The sequence below is a fragment of the Parasteatoda tepidariorum genome, chromosome 3 (assembly GCF_043381705.1).
Source record: "Parasteatoda tepidariorum isolate YZ-2023 chromosome 3, CAS_Ptep_4.0, whole genome shotgun sequence".
NCBI classification, from domain to species: Eukaryota; Metazoa; Arthropoda; class Arachnida; order Araneae; family Theridiidae; genus Parasteatoda; species Parasteatoda tepidariorum.
In genome coordinates this window covers 88,477,946-88,496,110 of record NC_092206.1, presented here as the reverse complement: position 1 = coordinate 88,496,110, position 18,165 = coordinate 88,477,946, and the positions used below count along the sequence as shown (strand labels likewise).

Sequence of the window (18,165 nt, the reverse complement as noted above, 5' to 3'; positions counted from 1 at the left end):
ATAAAATACCGATTTTTCTATATATTGAATTATTTTTTATCTCTCACAGGACCTTCTATGGGCCGAAACGAATGTTGCCCCCTAAAATTATTCCTCATAAGGCATACAGCCCACTAGTTTATTTCAAAATTGGCGAGTCACACTTCCCTAGTTTCCCTTGTAAGATGTAGCTTTATGTAAAAATGTCCCCTTCGATAAAAATATGGTTTATTACTATATTGTCAAAAGATTTTCAACTTTCGAAAAATACTATGAGCTAAAAATAATCTTTAGTTGCCTCGGCCTAATCGTCATTCATCTATGTTTTTGAAAACACAAAACACGTTTTTCTTCTTTTTGGTTTATTCGAATTCTATACATTTGCTGGCTTGTGTGCTCAATTTAAGCTTATATACACCTCTGTCAAATAGAAGGACAGATAGCACAATACAGAGAAGTACAGCACGAAGATACATACAGCGGGATTCGAACTCGCTACCTCCACGCTTTGCACAGCGTTTGGCGGGTGATACCACCCGGCCAACGAGGACCCTTTTCTTTTTGTAAATGCTTAATAAGAACAGCAAACAGAATTTAATCTTTTGAGCCACGGTGGCTCAAGGTATAGAGCGTCCGCCTCCCAATCGGGTGAATCAGGTTCGAATCTGATACGATTCTGCTTCCGGTTGGCATTGTCCACATTGCTGACGTAAAATATCGTCTGTGGTAGGCGGATCATGGGTTAGAATCCCTATATTTACCAATGGGAGGTTTTCGTGTGTTTCCTCTCCATGCTACGTAAATAAGAGTTAGCTTCATTAAAAAGTCCTCCACAAAGGCTGGTTTGTCCCAATGCTTGTTCCGGGAGTTCTCTTGTCTTTCGGGTTGGGATCAAAATTGCAAAGCTACGGATTTCGGCGTCGTTATAAAATGAAATTAAATTTATTAATTTATAATTTTTTTAGTTTTCTTCATAAAACAAATCTAAATAGTACAATCATACAAGTATTGTGTGAAGATAAGTAACTCTATGTTTTAAATTTTATAAGTAACTTTATTCAACTTATATTTATTATTATACTTATTGTTATACTTATATTAAGTTATACTTATATTTATTTAACTTTATTTAACTTATTTCTTATCTTTAAAAAAAAAAAATCAATTTTAAAATACTACTACAAAGATAATAATTAGAAAACTAGGCAGTTTAAATGTCATAATTTTTCAGGAAAAAAAAATCAAACATAAATCAATAATGTTCTCATTCTTATTCTCCACCTAGACTTTGTACACGGTACTTTTAAGAAAGATAATGTTAAGTGTACATGATGATACAGGATCTATAATATTTCGTTTTCAACACTTTGCTGAAACGTGGTGTTATAGATAAGACTAAATTTTATTACATAAACAGTCATGGATAAATTATCGCGCAGCTGCTGTAAAAGTAATCAAACGTTGTGTTCCGTAAATGAGGCGCTCTGAAAAAATGATATCTTTATTATAAACGAGCAGTCGTGGCCTTATGGACTTGAAATCCATTGGGGTCTCCCCGCGCAGGTTCGAATCCTGCCGGCTGCGTCACCTTTTTAGTGAATCTATTTAATAGTTATTGAATCTTTTAGCACCCGTAATATTTATTATTAACTAATACTATCTAATTTTTAATTAAACTTTCGAAAATAACTTGTTATTTTCCATCTTGAGGTGTTTTTACCTCAATTTTTCAGCTCACAGTGTAAGTTTAACTTTTTGGGGGGGGGGGTCTTGTGTCATTGGGGGGGGAGGTCAGTTCATCCCACTTTATTAACCTTTTGACGTCGAATTTTTATTAATCATATTTTTCATACTTTTTCCATATTTTTTATTAATTTGCGTCAAATTAAGGGAAAAATGTATTAATTAGCATTTTAATGATTTAGGGTTATGAAATACAGCATAAAACATCGGTGACTTTTTCCGCGTTAAAGGTAAAATGTTCCAAACAATAATTTTTCAAATTTTCCCCTTATTTATTTTAGATCTAAGAGAAACAGTTATTCATCATTGAAATTCTTTTAATTTACGAAATTAATAATTATTGATAAATATTTGAATCTGAATGAGAAAAAAAAATTTCGAACTACTTTTTTCGGATTTTATAGTTTGGTACAAATTTTGTTTCGATGTTCTGATTTTTTTTAATAACTATTAGACAGTTTTTTTTTTTTCAAAATTTAAAAATACCAAAATGTATTTTTACCTGTACTAAGTGAAAAGGGACGTCGATGTCCCATCTGCATCAATGGATTAAGTTGTTGATCAATTTCTAAAATCGTTTTTTTTTCTTCACTTTTTTACTTTTTCACTGAAAGAAATTTCGTGGTAGCATAAGTAAATTATATTTTTTTCTTCCAAAAGTGAACATATTTAAACAAAATGTAATAATATCGGGAAATAATACTATAAAAATGGTTAATAAGGTGAAAACGGGTAATGATATTTGTTTATTATACGTTCATAGTTATATGTTGAATCCGGAATAGCCTGGTTGGTAGGGCATTGAGCCCATGTCCAAGAGATCGTGTGTTCGATCCTCGTACTCCCCGTCTAGTAAATGATGACTCTTGCACGTTAAATCCGTCGGGTCACAAAGTCCTCATTGTTCCCATAGCTAATCGTACCTCTGGAGGTACTGAAGTAGAAATTGATTGTGTTCTTGTTGTCTGTTTTAGGTCAAAATTACGATCCGTGGATCTGTGAATAGGAATTAAAGAATTTTCAATGGTGAATAACTCATATTCTTAGATCTAAAATAACTACAAATAAGGGGAAAATTTGAAAAATTATTTTTTGGATGTGAGCCGTGTTTGAAAATTTTTTCTAACTCAGCAGAAGACACTGATGTTTCGTACAGTATTTCATAACCATAAATTATTAAAATTCTAATCATAATATTTTTCACTTATTTTGACATAAAGTAATAAACATCATCAGTNAATTTGAAAAATTATTTTTTGGAAGTGAGCCGTGTTTGAAAATTTTTTCTAACTCAGCAGAAGACACCGATGTTTCGTGCAGTATTTCATAACCATAAATTATTAAAATTCTAATCATAATATTTTTCACTTATTTTATTACATAAAGTAATAAACATCAGTCTCTTAACCCTTTGACGTAGATGAGATTTTTTTTTGGCTCTCTAATTGCAAGAAAAAATATATTTTCGTACTTTTTCATTATAAAAAATATTCTAATAGTTATTGAAGAAAATTTTGCTTGATTATCGGAATTATATTTGTCCTGAAATATAAAATCCAAGAAACGTAGTTTTAAAAAAAAATGTTTTTTTCATTCATACTCAAAAATTTATCAATAATAGATTTTGTAAATTAAAGCAATTTTTAATGATGAATAACTACTTTTTCAAAGATCTAAATAAGTGCAAATTTGAAAAATTATTGTTTGGAAGCTAGCCGTGTTTGGAAAATTTAACTTAAAACGCAGAAAAAGAAACGTGTGTTTCATGCTAGAAAGTCTAAAAGTATTAAAAATATATCTGGTTTACAAAAGCATGAATAAAAGAAACAAAACATATAACGAGATGAATTAAAAATAAAAGCAAGAGATTTTTATGCAACATCGGAGAGTTGTTGATTTTTGAGAAGACAGTTTTGGTTTTTAAATTTGAGGTTTATACTAACCCGTTACGGGTTTTTCCATATTTTTTTCCCAAGGTTATTACTAACCCGTTACGGGTTTTTCTATATTTTTTGCAAGGTTATTACTAACCCGTTATGAGTTTTTCTATATTTTTTGCAAGGTTATTACTTAACCCGTTATGGGTTTTTCTATATTTTTTGCAAGGTTATTACTAACCCGTTATGGGTTTTTCTATATTTTTTGCAAGGTTATTACTAACCCGTTACGGATTTTTCCATATTTTTTGCAAGGTTATTACTAACTCTTTACTGGTTTTTCTATATTTTTTGCAAGGTTATTACTAACCCTTTACGGGCTTTTCTATATTTTATTGCACGGTTATTACTAACCCTTCACGGGTTTTTCTATATTTTTTTGCAAGGTTATTACTAACCAGTTACGGGTATTTCTATTTTTTCGCAAGGTTATTACTAAAACCCGTTACGGGTACTTTAATTTTGTTACTTTATGTGTGTTTGTTAAATAAAAGTTTTTTTAAATTTTTTTTATAAAAATTGAATTGTTACTTAATGTAGCTTGATTCGTTACAATGCTGTATTTCATAATCATAAATTATTATAACGCTAAAAATATTATATTTTTCATTTATTTTGACTTGCAAATATAAAAAAAATTATGAAAATTATGTTTAATAACAATTCTGCGACAGAGAGTTAAGACGACTTTTTACCTACGATCTATCTAAACTATTAGGGGGAAGTAGACGGTAAGATTCGAAATATACGTTTAATTATCTTTATTTAATTTTCACAGTTAAATTAAAACTGAATATTTACTCTAACGAACAGATTCTTTTGAAACATAAAAAATACAAGGTCATCACCCAATTAGAATGGCTTGCTTTATTCTATAATTTCATTGATTTTTTTCTCCTTGACAAAATTGTACCATTAAAATTCTGTTCTCAGCATTTTTTGAAGGGTATGAAACATTTGATTGCTTTTATATTTTTGATGATTTGCGGTGTGTTTACATTCAGAGAAATTTTCAACCTCATTCGAATGGATTTTCGTGCATTTAAACAGTAATTTTAAAAAATCTACTCTTGGATTAATTACTACAAAAATGCATTGTATTATATGATCTACTCTTATTACTAATAGTTTACTAAGAATTAATTAAATTATGACGATTATGTTTACTATGAAATTTTATATTTTTAACAGGTTACTACTTGCCCAAAGAAAAATCTATGATTATGACATCTTTCGTTCTTTTCTTTAGTTAAATTTAATTTTCAGTTATACGTTTGTTTCAGACTTCCGTTTCAGGACTCCCGAAATTTGAACCGAACATTCAACGCCTCTGCTTGCCACGGCTAGTAAACACTCATTACTTAAAAATACAGCTCAGCACAAATCTATGAAACATTGTTTTTTTCCCTCAAAGTAATTAATCAACTTCTTTCAAAATCAGCTAAATCCCCAATCCTTTTTTTTTTCTTCATATAATTATTTAATTATAATTTTTTTTCGTGGACTGTAGAGCTATCCTATACCACAACAAACATTTTAACAAATACAATTGCCTAGATTAGGTATGTTTATTGCTTTTTTTATGTATAAAACTTCTACAAATAAACTGAGCTGATTTTAAAAACGAAGGCCTCATATACACACTTAACCACTATTTCATCCTGAGACCCTATCTCTGGGCCCCTCGTATAGCATGTACACGCCTAAAAACAATACCAACATCATTTTTTTTCTCCCTTTTTAATTCTGCTTGTTTCATTCTTTTTGAAATCCTGTCCATAATGCATCGAAACCATAAAAATTGCCAGCAAAACAGCGAAGTAGAAAAGAAGAGAAAAAAAAAATGAAATTTAATTTACCTTTCAAGGGCACAGGAATTTGCAGCTCGGCCTTGATCTCTGAGCACCGTATTTTTATACCGTTTTATTTTTATATCTCTCGGACACGAATTTTATTCATTCAGTTCGTTGTATAATACAAAAGACTATTTCAAAAGAATTCGATTTTTTTTTCGTGTGCCCATAGATACTTTTTATTAATTGCGCCTTTTTTTTTTTTCAGGCGTCACCGGCCGGATTAAAAATACTAATAAAAGGGCCTCATTCATAATTCAGTCTCATTTGTAAGAATTTAGTTGCCCTTTATGTTCTGCTTTAATTTCACGATCATTTGTAAAAATGGGGAGGATGACTTTGGGTTATTAAAACCTATAAATTTTCATTTAGGCTGTCACTGAAATTTGCGCTGGTTCATCTCTAGCTCACCTTTAAATGGGCACGACTAAATATAAAATGTTTGCAATAGGGTTATTTTTTTTTATACATATAAATATGATTATAGGATTGTTATCTTAATTGTATATACTTATGTACTTAATGTAATGTAAAAAACAAATATATTTTCGTTACCGTTATTATAATTACATTCTGGAACATTCGAAAAAAAATTTAAGTAGAAAGTATTACAACCCTACCAGAAGTAAATTTAGGGATAAATTTAAGAGGCAATTTAAGATGAGGGACCGCATGTAAATAATGCCACACTTTAATATTTTTGACCCCCTTCGCCTCCTTCTTACAAAATGTTACATTTTACCATTCCCCTAAGCCCCTTGTCACATGTCATGCTATATTACATGAACATAAAACTTGCAGTTTCGAAACTGAGCTCTACTTTATGGAATATATTTCATTTTAAAACTTCAACGATGCGTTTCAATGACATTTGTGAGCATAATAATAATGATTATATATGTACAGTGCGCAAAAAATTATCGCGTCGTAAAAAAGTCGTGTTTTTAAGGTTTCTCAGGAACTTTACGACCGATTTCACTCAAATTTTGTATTTTGCATTGTAAAATTACATGCTTTAAAATAATGTAAATCTAATAAATACCTTACAGTTTAAATTTTGACTATTATTAAATAAAACAATAAATATTTACTAAAAGTTCTTATTTATTCATTTATTTATTTATTTTCGCATGGAAATATCTATAAGTAAACGAATTTAATGATTGTGTGCAAAATTTTTTCAATTCGCTTAAAAAGTTCTTGAGATAGAGCGAAATACGCAAAACATAACATTAACATTAAGGGCTCTAAACATTGGACTACTCTTATGACCAAACTATTGGGATTTAAACTATTTCCCAGATTGCGGCAATATTTCGGGGGTCCAAAATCCTAATCCGTCGGAAAAAAAAGGTATGTTTATTCAGAGAAAATACGTTCTCGTGTTTCTTAAAATATCGTCTGCACTAATTAATTAACATATTTGAGGACACCCTTCGAGTCGTTAAGATTGAGTCTCAGAACGTGAAGATCCGATCCTTAGCTCAAAAAATTATTCAAAGTGGTCCTTTTTGTCACACACTGTACTTGTATGATGAAAAAATAAATAATCTAAAAATGTTGGATCTGTTAATTGTAATAAATTAATCTGTAATAAATTAATGCTGGATCTGTCATTATTTTTATCAAAATATGTGTTGCCACATTTCTCGTCGTCTCCCCCCACCCCCCTACCGCAAACCGTCACAATTTCATGAACCTCACACGCCTCCAAGCGTAACATCATTTGAGAACGGCCCCTTTAAAGAATTAGAACATTTTAATCCATGACTTAAGCACGAAAATTTAAAAAAAAATTTAATAACAATAACGTTTTTTATTTATTTATTTTTTTCATCTTCATATTCAAGATTAAAAATATTTCGAAAGAAAATAAAATCGTAAATGAAAATGTTTTAAACGAAATGATTTATTTAAAAACAAAAAAATAATTACTTAATACACAGTCCAGTCACATTAATGTGACCACCACCTATCTTCGACGTCAACGTGAAATAACCAATCACAGAAGGCAGGTGACAGCATATTACAGTAGAGTGCATGTAAAGGATGTCCTAGGGCATCGGAAAGCATTTCAAGCGTTGGCGTAATGCAAAAACGTAGCGATTTATCCGNATGTTTGAAAATTGTCTGGATTGTATTATTTTGAAATAAAATGCAATAAAACGAGACTTCGGAAAAGGGTTAAGATGAAAGGAATTAGCGAAAAGCAACAATTAGTGAAAAATATAAATAATCAAATAAAATGAATAATAGAAATAATAAGGAATAAAAAGTTAAGCAAGTAATAAGTAAACTAAAAAATTCATATGAAGAAAGGGTGTTATATATTTCTTTTATTATTTATATTCGATTGCAAAAAAAAAATAAATTACATTTTAAGAAAAGTAAAACTCACTTTTACGACCGAAATAATTTTTAAAAACATAAATTCAAGTTTACGGAGAGAAAAGACGTAAATTAAATCTGTACATAATGTTTTTCTTCGGTATTTGAAGTTAGATTAGGTTAATTCAAAATGATTTTCAATCTAACACAAAATAATTTTTTTTCCATCAAAAAATCTCTTTAACATTAAAAAAAAAAAAAATAAATAAATAAATAAAAAAAAAGAGAGAGATTTTAAACAAAATTACGCTTAAATTACGTATGAATAAAACTATTGTAAAGGTATATGTATAAGAAAACTGATTTTTTGAAATTTATTAAATTTTTTTTCTTGGTTTTAATTATAATTGCTCTATCTTAATATTTCTATTAATTATCAACACATTTTCAATACAGTACATGTATTTTAAATACATGATGTATCAAATTAACTGAAATTTATAATTGGAATCTTTGTGACTGCTACTGAAATAGTAAAGTAATAATAATAAAATAAATGATTATCAAAAGTAGTTCTGTCAGTAAAAATGATTAAATTAATTTTAAATAACTATTCAAATGAAAATAATTATTAAAATAAAGTTGTGAACCAATAATAATATTAATAATAGTTAAAATGAGTGGTATTATGAGGAAAAAAAATTGTCAACATCAAAATGTTAGGTTCTACCGAGATTTGAACTCGGATCGCTGGATTCAGAGTCCAGAGTGCTAACCATTACACCATAGAACCTTTCTTCCCATGCCGGGAATCAAACCCGGGCCGCGTGGGTGAAAGCCACGAATCCTAACCACTAGACCACATGGGATTGACTTTTACGCTTTTCACAACTAAACTAAAGCTCTCAACCTGGTTCTTGTGAATTGCTTTAAATGATATTATACAATAAGAAAAACGCTTTTATAATCTGCTAATTGGGGGAGTAAAAAAATGCAATATAATGAGATAGAAAATATAGAAATCTGTTAAAAAAATTTTAATAGTAATTTTTTTTAATTATTTATTTCAGAATCCATATCAAGATTTAATCTTGACTTCCTCTCTAAGGAGGATAAATATCAATTTTTAAAATGGCATTGCGTTAAAGTAATAGAGAATGTCGGTAAAGATAAGATGAAATAAAGGTAGTTAAAAAATAAGTTCAGAATTAAAGTTTTTTGTCGAAAAAAAAATTTAACAATAGTAAATAAAAATAACAATGGAAAATGATACTTCTATAAAAATGTTAGGTTCTACCGAGATTTGAACTCGGATCGCTGGATTCAAAGTCCAGAGTGCTAACCATTACACCATAGAACCCTTCTTCCCATGCCGGGAATCGAACCCGGGCCGCGTGGGTGAAAGCCACGAATCCTAACCACTAGACCACATGGGACTTGCTTTCGTTGCAGAAGGTTTTAAACTAAAAAAAAGAAAACACTTTTCTTTTCAGCTTTTGACGTATTTATAAGTAATTGAAATTAATTTCTATTTTTAATCAAATCAAAAAGCAGGTGTATAACTTATCAGATTGATAAGATATTTTTCTTTCATTGGTGAAACAGAAAATAATGCAACCAATTCGCAATTTCGCAGCTTAAATTTAAAACTTTCGCATTTTTAAGTTTTATTTCTCTTTTTTCTTCTTTCTTTTTATTGATATTATTATCAGCAGTACTTCCAAATTATCACATGTGTTTAAAAATAAAGTTTGAAAGTAACTGAATATGCATTAAAGAAGAAAAAAAAAACTACGTATAAAATAGTTTGGTAAGATAAATAGTATTTATCATTCATTCCTTATTTCAATTTCAGTTTATTTGTAACTTTTGCTTGGAAATGCTTTTAAACATAAATTTTCATGATTAAAACTCCAAAAAATAAGCTGTTATAATTGAACAATAAACTGGAAAATTAAAGTAATAATTAACCATAATGTAATGCTTCTGTTTTTCAGTAATCCTTTTTTTTCCCCTAACAAATTGATGAATTGAAAACGAATATAGAAACGAATATGAAAACGTATATAGAATTAATTATATTTGCAATATTCTGCATATTTTAGTTAAGATTTAAATTATTAAAATATATATACATATTAGCTTATAATATACTAATTATATAAATAATGAAAATAAACTACTTGTAAAAATTCTGTGAAACTAAATTCATGTATAGCTTATATTAACAAAGTAAAACTTCTATTCTGAGATTAGTAGAAAAAATTGGAACAGTCTTGTAAGTTTTACTCGTTTAAAGAAAAAAAAAAAAAAGGTTTAGAATTAGAATAGAGAAGTTTAGAATAAGACTGACTTATATCCAGTTTGTCAGATGTCATACCTACAACGAATTCGAATCTTTTCAGGTCCTTGCTGTCCCCTCTGTCCCTATGAATTGACAAGATGCAACCGTCAGATGAAAACGACAATCAATGTGCAGTTCTTATAGGCGATTTTGAAACGGCCCTTTATTGGCAGGCCAGAGAACTTACAAGGCAATAACTTCGGACTATTCTGTTTTGTCATCCTTTTTATTCTATTTTTAACAGTTTTTGTATATAGTTATTTGTCTTTCCATTAGAAATAAATAGGGTTCACACCAGCAATAAATATTTAGTGGTCCATTAGTACCATTTAGTGGTCCAAATAGGTCAGTGGTTCACATAATTCATGTTATGGTACATATCAAAAATTATTAATTGCCACTTATAATACCTTAAAGCTAATTAGGTACATTACCCTGTAATGATAGAAGATTAGTATTTATTAAAATTAAGTGAAAAAACGTTAAAATAATATAAGTAAATATATTTAACATAGATATTAAAATGCTGGGACCAAATAAATATATAAATGAAGAAAACAGAGAAAGTAAGAGCTAATAAAATGTTATATAAATAATTAATTATTTAAAAATTACAAAATTTTAAATAAAGTCAATTCTAAGTGAGCAAAAAATATTTGTTTCATTGATGTGATGCGCTATTATACTTTCAGTGCATGAATGCAAATCACAGCATAACATGCAAGTTTGAAATGTCAAAATTTAAATAAAAAAAAAATTTTGTACCACGCACTCGGTAATTTCATTTGAATACCAGGCATTTGAATTACATACCACGAGTAGAACAATAAAATTATTACATCTTTTTTATTTACTTATGCTGCATGGAATTCGATGCAAATTCGAATTCGAATTTTTTAATTAAGCTGCATGGAATTCGATTTTTTTATTAAGCTGCATGGAATTCGATGCAAAAATAAAATATTTTTTTCTTGCTATTTTGCAAATTTTAAACATATTTCAAGGTGACAAAAATTTGCCGCTTATGCATATAATTTTAGCGACATTTGTAGAAAACTTGGCGACAATTATCGCCATGTACCTGATTGGCTTGAACCCTAGAAAGAAAAATAAATAAATAAATAACAAAAACCAAAAAGTGAAAAGAAAACATTAAAGCTAGAAGAAATGCACTCATATACACCGGAAAATATATTTATGAAATCACAGCAAAATAGAAAACGTGATTCATAAGTTAAGTGATTTTGTCATCAACATAAGACTTATTTGTAGTCAATTTTTTTAACTTAAATTGCAAGTCAAAAGAACATTTTAGTGAACATGTATCTGGACTTCCTAATCAATATGCATGCCTCGCAGATGTCATTTATATTTTTCTCATTTATTCCACCCTAAATATCGACATCACATCTTCCGTTCATAAATAATACAGCTTATTAACCTAACTCTGTATTAGAAATCGATTTTAATCTTCCATTTTCATTGATGTCGTTTGAAATGCACTAAAAAATATCGACTCCATAAAATTAGAATAAAATTTTCAAATCCCCCCATTTAATAAACGAAAAGAAATATAAGTAAGGACGTTGAATAATCATAAATAAAAAGAATAATAATAGCGTAACTCTTGAATCGTTGCGGGGGGAAAAGGAACGATCATTGGAGAGCGTTATCCTAAGCATCTTTCTATCACGTGAAACCGTTGCTAGGCAACCTGGCTCATCTGGTAAAATCGGATGAGAGGAGCTCTCAAATGGGATTACCTAAGCACCATCTTTTCTCTGGGTAGCAATACCATTCGGCTTTATGTTGATTGTCTACGTTGCAATTATGTTTACGATACGTTATAAGTATTATCTCTGAAAGGTACACACCATGAGAAATAATTTTCTTATTTTTATTTTCTAATTANTTTTTTTTTTTTTTTTTTTTTTTTTTTTTTTTTTTTTTTTTTTTTTTTTTTTTTTTCCTAATCAAATAAGTTGGGTTTTTTTCCCTTCAAATAATAGGTCCTTTAATAATTTTTTTTTCTTCATTTTATTATTGCAATTTGCTGAAACTTTTAAATTATTTTGAGGCAGGTGATCATCAATTTTTATGGTAAAAATATATAATGCGTTAATTTAATGTACTTTTTAATTTCCGTGGTTTTAAACTTCTCAGAAAAATGTTTATAAATAATGAAATATAATCTAAATCAAATAATGTATTTTTGTAGAAAAAATTTCTCAGGAATCTCTTTCTTGAACATTCAATCTTCAGAGGGAGTATAGGCAGAGAAAATGCTTTTATTTATCTTTTTTTGCTCTTACAAATAATCAAATAATTTAGTTAGTATCAAATAATTTAGTTAAATAAGTAATATGGCGTGGTTTTTTTTTTATTTTTTTTTAGAATATCTTTTAGAATTTTTTTTTTTTTTTTTGGTTTTCTTCCCCCGAAACTATATTATTACCATTCTAAAAATTTGAATTTTCAAAAAAGCAATTAAATATAGTATGTCTGCCCATTTTTAATTATGTGACAACCAAGTTTTATTCCTTTATCATTTTTAGCGATTTCTATTTTTTTAAAAATCATACGTATAAGATTTTTGCTGTTTTAATCAAAAAGAAAGATGTATAGTTTCGAAATTCTACTCACGGATATTCATTTACCATAACTAAATTGTTAATTGTATTGTTTTATAGATTTTATAATTCTACGAAAAAAATTGGAAAGCGTTCAGAAAACGCTCTTTTTCACAACCTTTATAGTACACAGTCATGTAACCAAATCGTCTTATGAAAGACGTAACTTACGTGCGAAGAGAAATAAAACATTATTTAATACATATATTTTTTATTTTTAAAAGCATTACTTCAACTGCTAAGGATTTCAAATTATTAGCCAGTAAATTAGCCAAGCATAAAAAGTATCGAAAGTCTTCACCAAATGCAAATATTAACAATTTATTTTACGATTAATTTTTTTCCCATGGAAAATTATTTTTCGGTAGTTTGTTTCAGGTTTATATTTTATTTGAAACCAATTCTAATTGGTTAGCGGCTCATTTACCGAAAATTACTCTGATCAAATAAAAAAATAGAAAAATTCATTTTGAAATAATTTTGTGTATCTAGTTCTAGATAAATAAACATCTTTCTTTCCAGTGGAAAAAGTCATTCGCTAATACTTTCACCAAAACACAATTTTATTCGCCAAATGTACGATTTTATCGCATTTGGCGAATAGCGCGTGCCCTGTTTTAGCGTTTCTATATACTTTTCTATTATATATTGTGCAGAAGCATTTGTGTAACATAATTTCTAACCTAAAATATTTTTTGATATGTTTTACTTCGAATTAAAATCATTAATATTTAAAAGTTAGATTACGAACGCTATTTTTTAAGGAAGTGTTTCTATAGGAACAATGAGCATAAAAAAATTACGTTGAAAACTTATATTCTAATAATCGGATTTTCTCGTACTTAATACCAATTTCAATATCTCAGACACTTTACCTTAACTATGCTAATTAATTGGAGCCTATTATTAACTACGTTATGGAAACAGGCTCTAAAGCCTACTCTCGCTGAATAAGCATACTTTTTTCTTAGACGGATTTGGATTTCGCGCTATCAAAATAAGAGCGGTGAATGCAATCTGAAAAAAATGNCTCAACTGCATGTCTCCTAGGTACCAATTGTTTAACAATGGTCAAGAATTCTATCTGCTAGATTGTCGTTATAACAGACTTTTACTGTAAAAAACATAAATATTGTGGGGAAAAAACGGAACACTCTGAACAACTTTTGATCCAGTGAACGGATAATACTCTATCTTGATGGTTTGGGGGGGCTAACCTTAAATATGCTAATTAATTAGCGCAGACGATGTTTTTTTTTAGTTACGAAATCAGGCACAGCAACGTACTCTCTCTGAATAAACATAACTTTCTTTTCGACGTATTCGGATTTCTGACTCTCAAATTATGGGGAGTAGAAGCAACCTAGGAAATTTGGCCCTTATATTTTGGTCAAGAGAGCTGTCCAAAGTTTGAACCCTCTTACTTTTTACGTAATTTACCATTTCTCGAGAAATTTTTAAGCCAATCAAAAAGTTATTTTGTACGCAATTATAAAATTCATTTATGCAAAGATATTTCCATGTAAAATACTATTTTTAAAAAAGATTTGAGATTTTTTTTCATTATTTTATTTAATAGCTGACAAAAAAAATTGAACTGTATTGCCGGCGCATATTTACTCGTATATAATTTTAAATGATGAAAAACAATATTTAACGAAATTACTCGAATTCTCAAGAACTCTTCGCCCGGCTCATATCACTGCTTTGAACCATTAAAACCATTTTAAAATTATTTTCTAATCAATATTAAAATAAAAAATTTATATTTGAAAGAAGATGAAAAGAAACAGCAACAGAAATATGTACAGTAACGATACGAACATGCGTTGTTATAATAAGTTAAAAGTAGTGTTTAAACTTACACACACAACCACATAAAAATTTCAGAACAATTTATTATAACAGTTAATCGTTATATTAGATATCGGTCCTAAGCACCTGTCTGCATCCAGTGTGTTTTAGTCGAACACTTATTGTCAGAAAATAATAACTTAAACCACACCTTTGATCCTTTTCAATTACAGTGCAATTATACAGGTGTTGACCAGGACATGATACGGGAGGAGGCTCCCCACAAACACCCCTTTGATCAGCTTCACGAATCACTTCACTTGTCTCAGGGTCGTCTCATTCTTAAATATTAATTAGGCCATAAAAGTAACAGCGGGTGATGGGGATGTTTTAACTCGAAATTGCGCAAAATCAAGGTTTTTTTTTAAAAAACTCAGTCGACTTGAGGATTTTTATGATCTTAATTGACGCAAAAGCTGGTTAAAATTAATTGGCATGTTATGTTATAACACTAGAGCTCTTAGTTTTTTTTTTCTTCTTCACAATTTGTGCACAGTTAAACTTTAAAAGAGATTAATTCTTATAAAGCACACTTTGTTAATAATTTAAATTTTGAAAGATTTATCATTAAAACGTGATTTATGTAACAAATGTTTACAAATAAAGAGTGTCTCAAAATTAACCCAAGGTTTAAATTAAATAAAAAACACAGTTTTAGTCTTTAGATTGTTGTTTTTTAATTGAATCATAAAGTATATCAGATAGGGTTATTTATGGAAAGAGCTTCTTGTAGATTCTGTAGAGAACTTCTTGAAATTTGCAATTCTTATCCACAACGCCGAATTGATGTTCCTGTGTTTTCACCAACACTCTCAAGCACTGTTTCGATATTGACATTTGAACGGCTTGTTTTTGGACGACCGGTGTGTTTAGCGTCACCAACTCATCTAGTTTTCCTGAATTTTTCAATTAATCTTTTCACAGTCGATGAGGTTAAAACACAATTTTGACCATATATTGTATGAAATTTTCAAACTGCGGCAGCCAGACTTTCATTATTTTTGAAATATTGTTCAATAATGAAAACACGTTGTTGTTATCGTATGACACTCCATTTTTACTAACCCTAAACTCTCAGTTGTCAATTGTTCTTTTTTCAGGGTTGCCAACAATTTACTGCAAAAATGGCTGCAAATCCAAATCTTGCGTTAATTTTGGGACACACAAATTGATCCCTTCAAAAATGGCTATAGAAATTTCAAGCATAAGCGCTGCTATGATGCCACATACTGTCATACCAATTATTGGTAACGGAACTTGCTTTTTTCTAGCAATACTATGCACATTATATGATACTCAAGTTATAGTTCAAGAGGCGCACGAGGTGCCTAACTATGCTGAAATGTTCCCAACTCGTACTTATGGTGGTTAGTCGTGATTTAATGGCTGAAATTATTGCTACAAATCAATAATATCGCGAGCGTCTCTTGAAAATAGTTAAAATTGAAATTAGTGTACATCCTCGCTGGCAACTGAGAGTTGTAGATATTTTCCTTAACTGTTTGTTGAAACACACTATTGACAGCGAATTTTGCGATGTTTTAATTCAAACAAAGTATTTTTAATGCTTTTCTGAATACGCAGGCTACATTTCTGAATTAGAAAATGCTTTCTAAATTTTTCCCATGACTTTTTCTTTCCTTCCTTTTTTTCCCCTTCTTTTTCTCCTTTTTTTATTTAATTTCTCTTTTTTGACAAGGAAATGTAGGATTTAATTATTTAAATACATAATTGGTTAAAGCATAACGTAAAAAAGTCACCTTACTATTAAAATGCAGCCATAAATGCTTAATCAATTGTTGTTATTGGTGCGTCAATAGGCGCTGTGGTATTTGGTATATGATATACCAAAAGGTGGCTTGAATTGGTATTATGGAATATGTTTTTCACTGCATTCCAAAACGACAAAATACCAAACATCAATATGAGAAGACACATTTTGGGTTATAAATAATTTTAACCAATGTATTGAGATGCCATTGTGTTGAAGAAAACATGAAATCGAATTTTTAAAAATTATTAAGAAAAGGAACATTAAAATTAACAAAAAAAAAAAAATTCTTACACTGAAATTTACTAACATTCTGTAGAACTTGCATACGAATGATAATTATTAATTCTTTTATTTATTTTTTTTAAACAGGATACAGGGAGGTGCAACATGGAAGTCGGAAATAAATGAAAACAGATGTCGGAATATTGATACAAAGTTTCATTTGCTTCGTGAAGTGTCAGATTTCAAAGACGAATTGCGACAAATGTTACAAAATAAAATTGCTTGTGTCGTGATACAATGAGTGACTCACTTATTATGTCATCTGTTTTCACAATACCTCTTTCAATCAATGAAATGTAAGTATTGTGAAGACAGATCAAAGGTTATGTCAATCTGTGAAAATAAACCTTTTTCTTAAAAAGCTGAAATAAGCAGTGTACATCAATTTTTTAATGCAACTCAACTGCATGTCTCCTACTATTGATTTAAATTTTAATTAAATCTTAACTTTTAATTTTAATTTATTCTTAAACTTAATTAAAAATTTGGAATTTCAATTTGTAACTTTTTTTTTCATTAAAATTTTTATAGACTGTCTGTCATAAATATTACGTACCATAAAAATTATTTACAAATATTGTAATTATTCTGGGCTATGATTGCCTGAATGGTAGGGCGTTGAGCCCATGTCCACGTTGGGTCGTGAGTTCGATCCCCGCCGCCGAAGACTCCTCGTGTAGTAAATGTGCGCGTTAAATCTGTGTAGTGATTGGCTCACAGCTAGAGGGCGAGTTAATCATTAACCCAATAGAATTAAGAAAAGGGTAGATGAAGAGGAGCCGACGCGTTTATATTTCTGTATTTTGGCCGCTCAGGGCCCTTAATACTTTCATAATTGTTTTGTTTATTGTTTTAAACATTAATAAATATATTTTTGTTGCTGTTACATTAGTTGATATATTTCAAATGCAATAATGCACATGACAATCTGCCTCGTTTAAAAGTTCCCACAATAAATTATACATCTGGGGGTACTGAATTAGAGATCGATCATTCTCTGATTCAGGTCAAAATTACAATCTGTGGGTGAATGAATATTAAATAAAATGATGTATGAATGTATCCACCCTATAAATGGGCTTTGACGTGTGCGTGGCTGAAGTCGTACTATCGGCCATAGATGGCGCCTCTGAAAAAGAAGAAGACGCACCCTCTGCCTTTAATTCGCTTGATTTAACCAAGCAGGTTTGCTGGCATTGACAAGTAGCATTAGAAACAACAACAATTTTTCCTAAAAATTTTCAACTTCATGTAACTAAATTGACTCTTGTTTTCCTATTTGCAGTCTATAACATCTACTAAAGTTTTTTTTCGCCTTTTTTTTTATTGTTCCATCCTTTTTAGTTTAATTAATTTTATAAAATTACTTTTCCAATAAAAGTAACAAACTTTTAAAATTTTTTGAAACGTTAAAAATCTTGATACAAACATTAAAATGTTG

The 18,165-nt window shown here is 29.4% G+C and overlaps 1 long non-coding RNA gene and 4 other non-coding genes across 5 annotated transcripts in view; 1 reads left to right on the top strand and 4 right to left on the bottom strand.

The window, feature by feature from the left end:
- Positions 1-17,086, top strand: part of LOC139425322 (uncharacterized) — a 30,633-nt gene extending 13,547 nt beyond the window's left edge. The window contains exons 2-3 of the long non-coding RNA XR_011636511.1: positions 10,246-10,374; positions 16,812-17,086. This is a non-coding gene — a long non-coding RNA (uncharacterized lncRNA). The remainder of the gene's footprint in view (positions 1-10,245; positions 10,375-16,811) is intronic.
- TRNAQ-CUG (transfer RNA glutamine (anticodon CUG)) lies at positions 8,562-8,633 on the bottom strand. Its single transcript has one exon. It is a non-coding gene; the product is annotated as a tRNA-Gln (tRNA).
- TRNAE-UUC (transfer RNA glutamic acid (anticodon UUC)) lies at positions 8,638-8,709 on the bottom strand. The gene has a single exon. It is a non-coding gene; the product is annotated as a tRNA-Glu (tRNA).
- On the bottom strand, positions 9,129-9,200 carry TRNAQ-UUG (transfer RNA glutamine (anticodon UUG)). The gene has a single exon. It is a non-coding gene; the product is annotated as a tRNA-Gln (tRNA).
- TRNAE-UUC (transfer RNA glutamic acid (anticodon UUC)) lies at positions 9,205-9,276 on the bottom strand. Its single transcript has one exon. It is a non-coding gene; the product is annotated as a tRNA-Glu (tRNA).
- Positions 17,087-18,165: the final 1,079 nt, after the last annotated feature.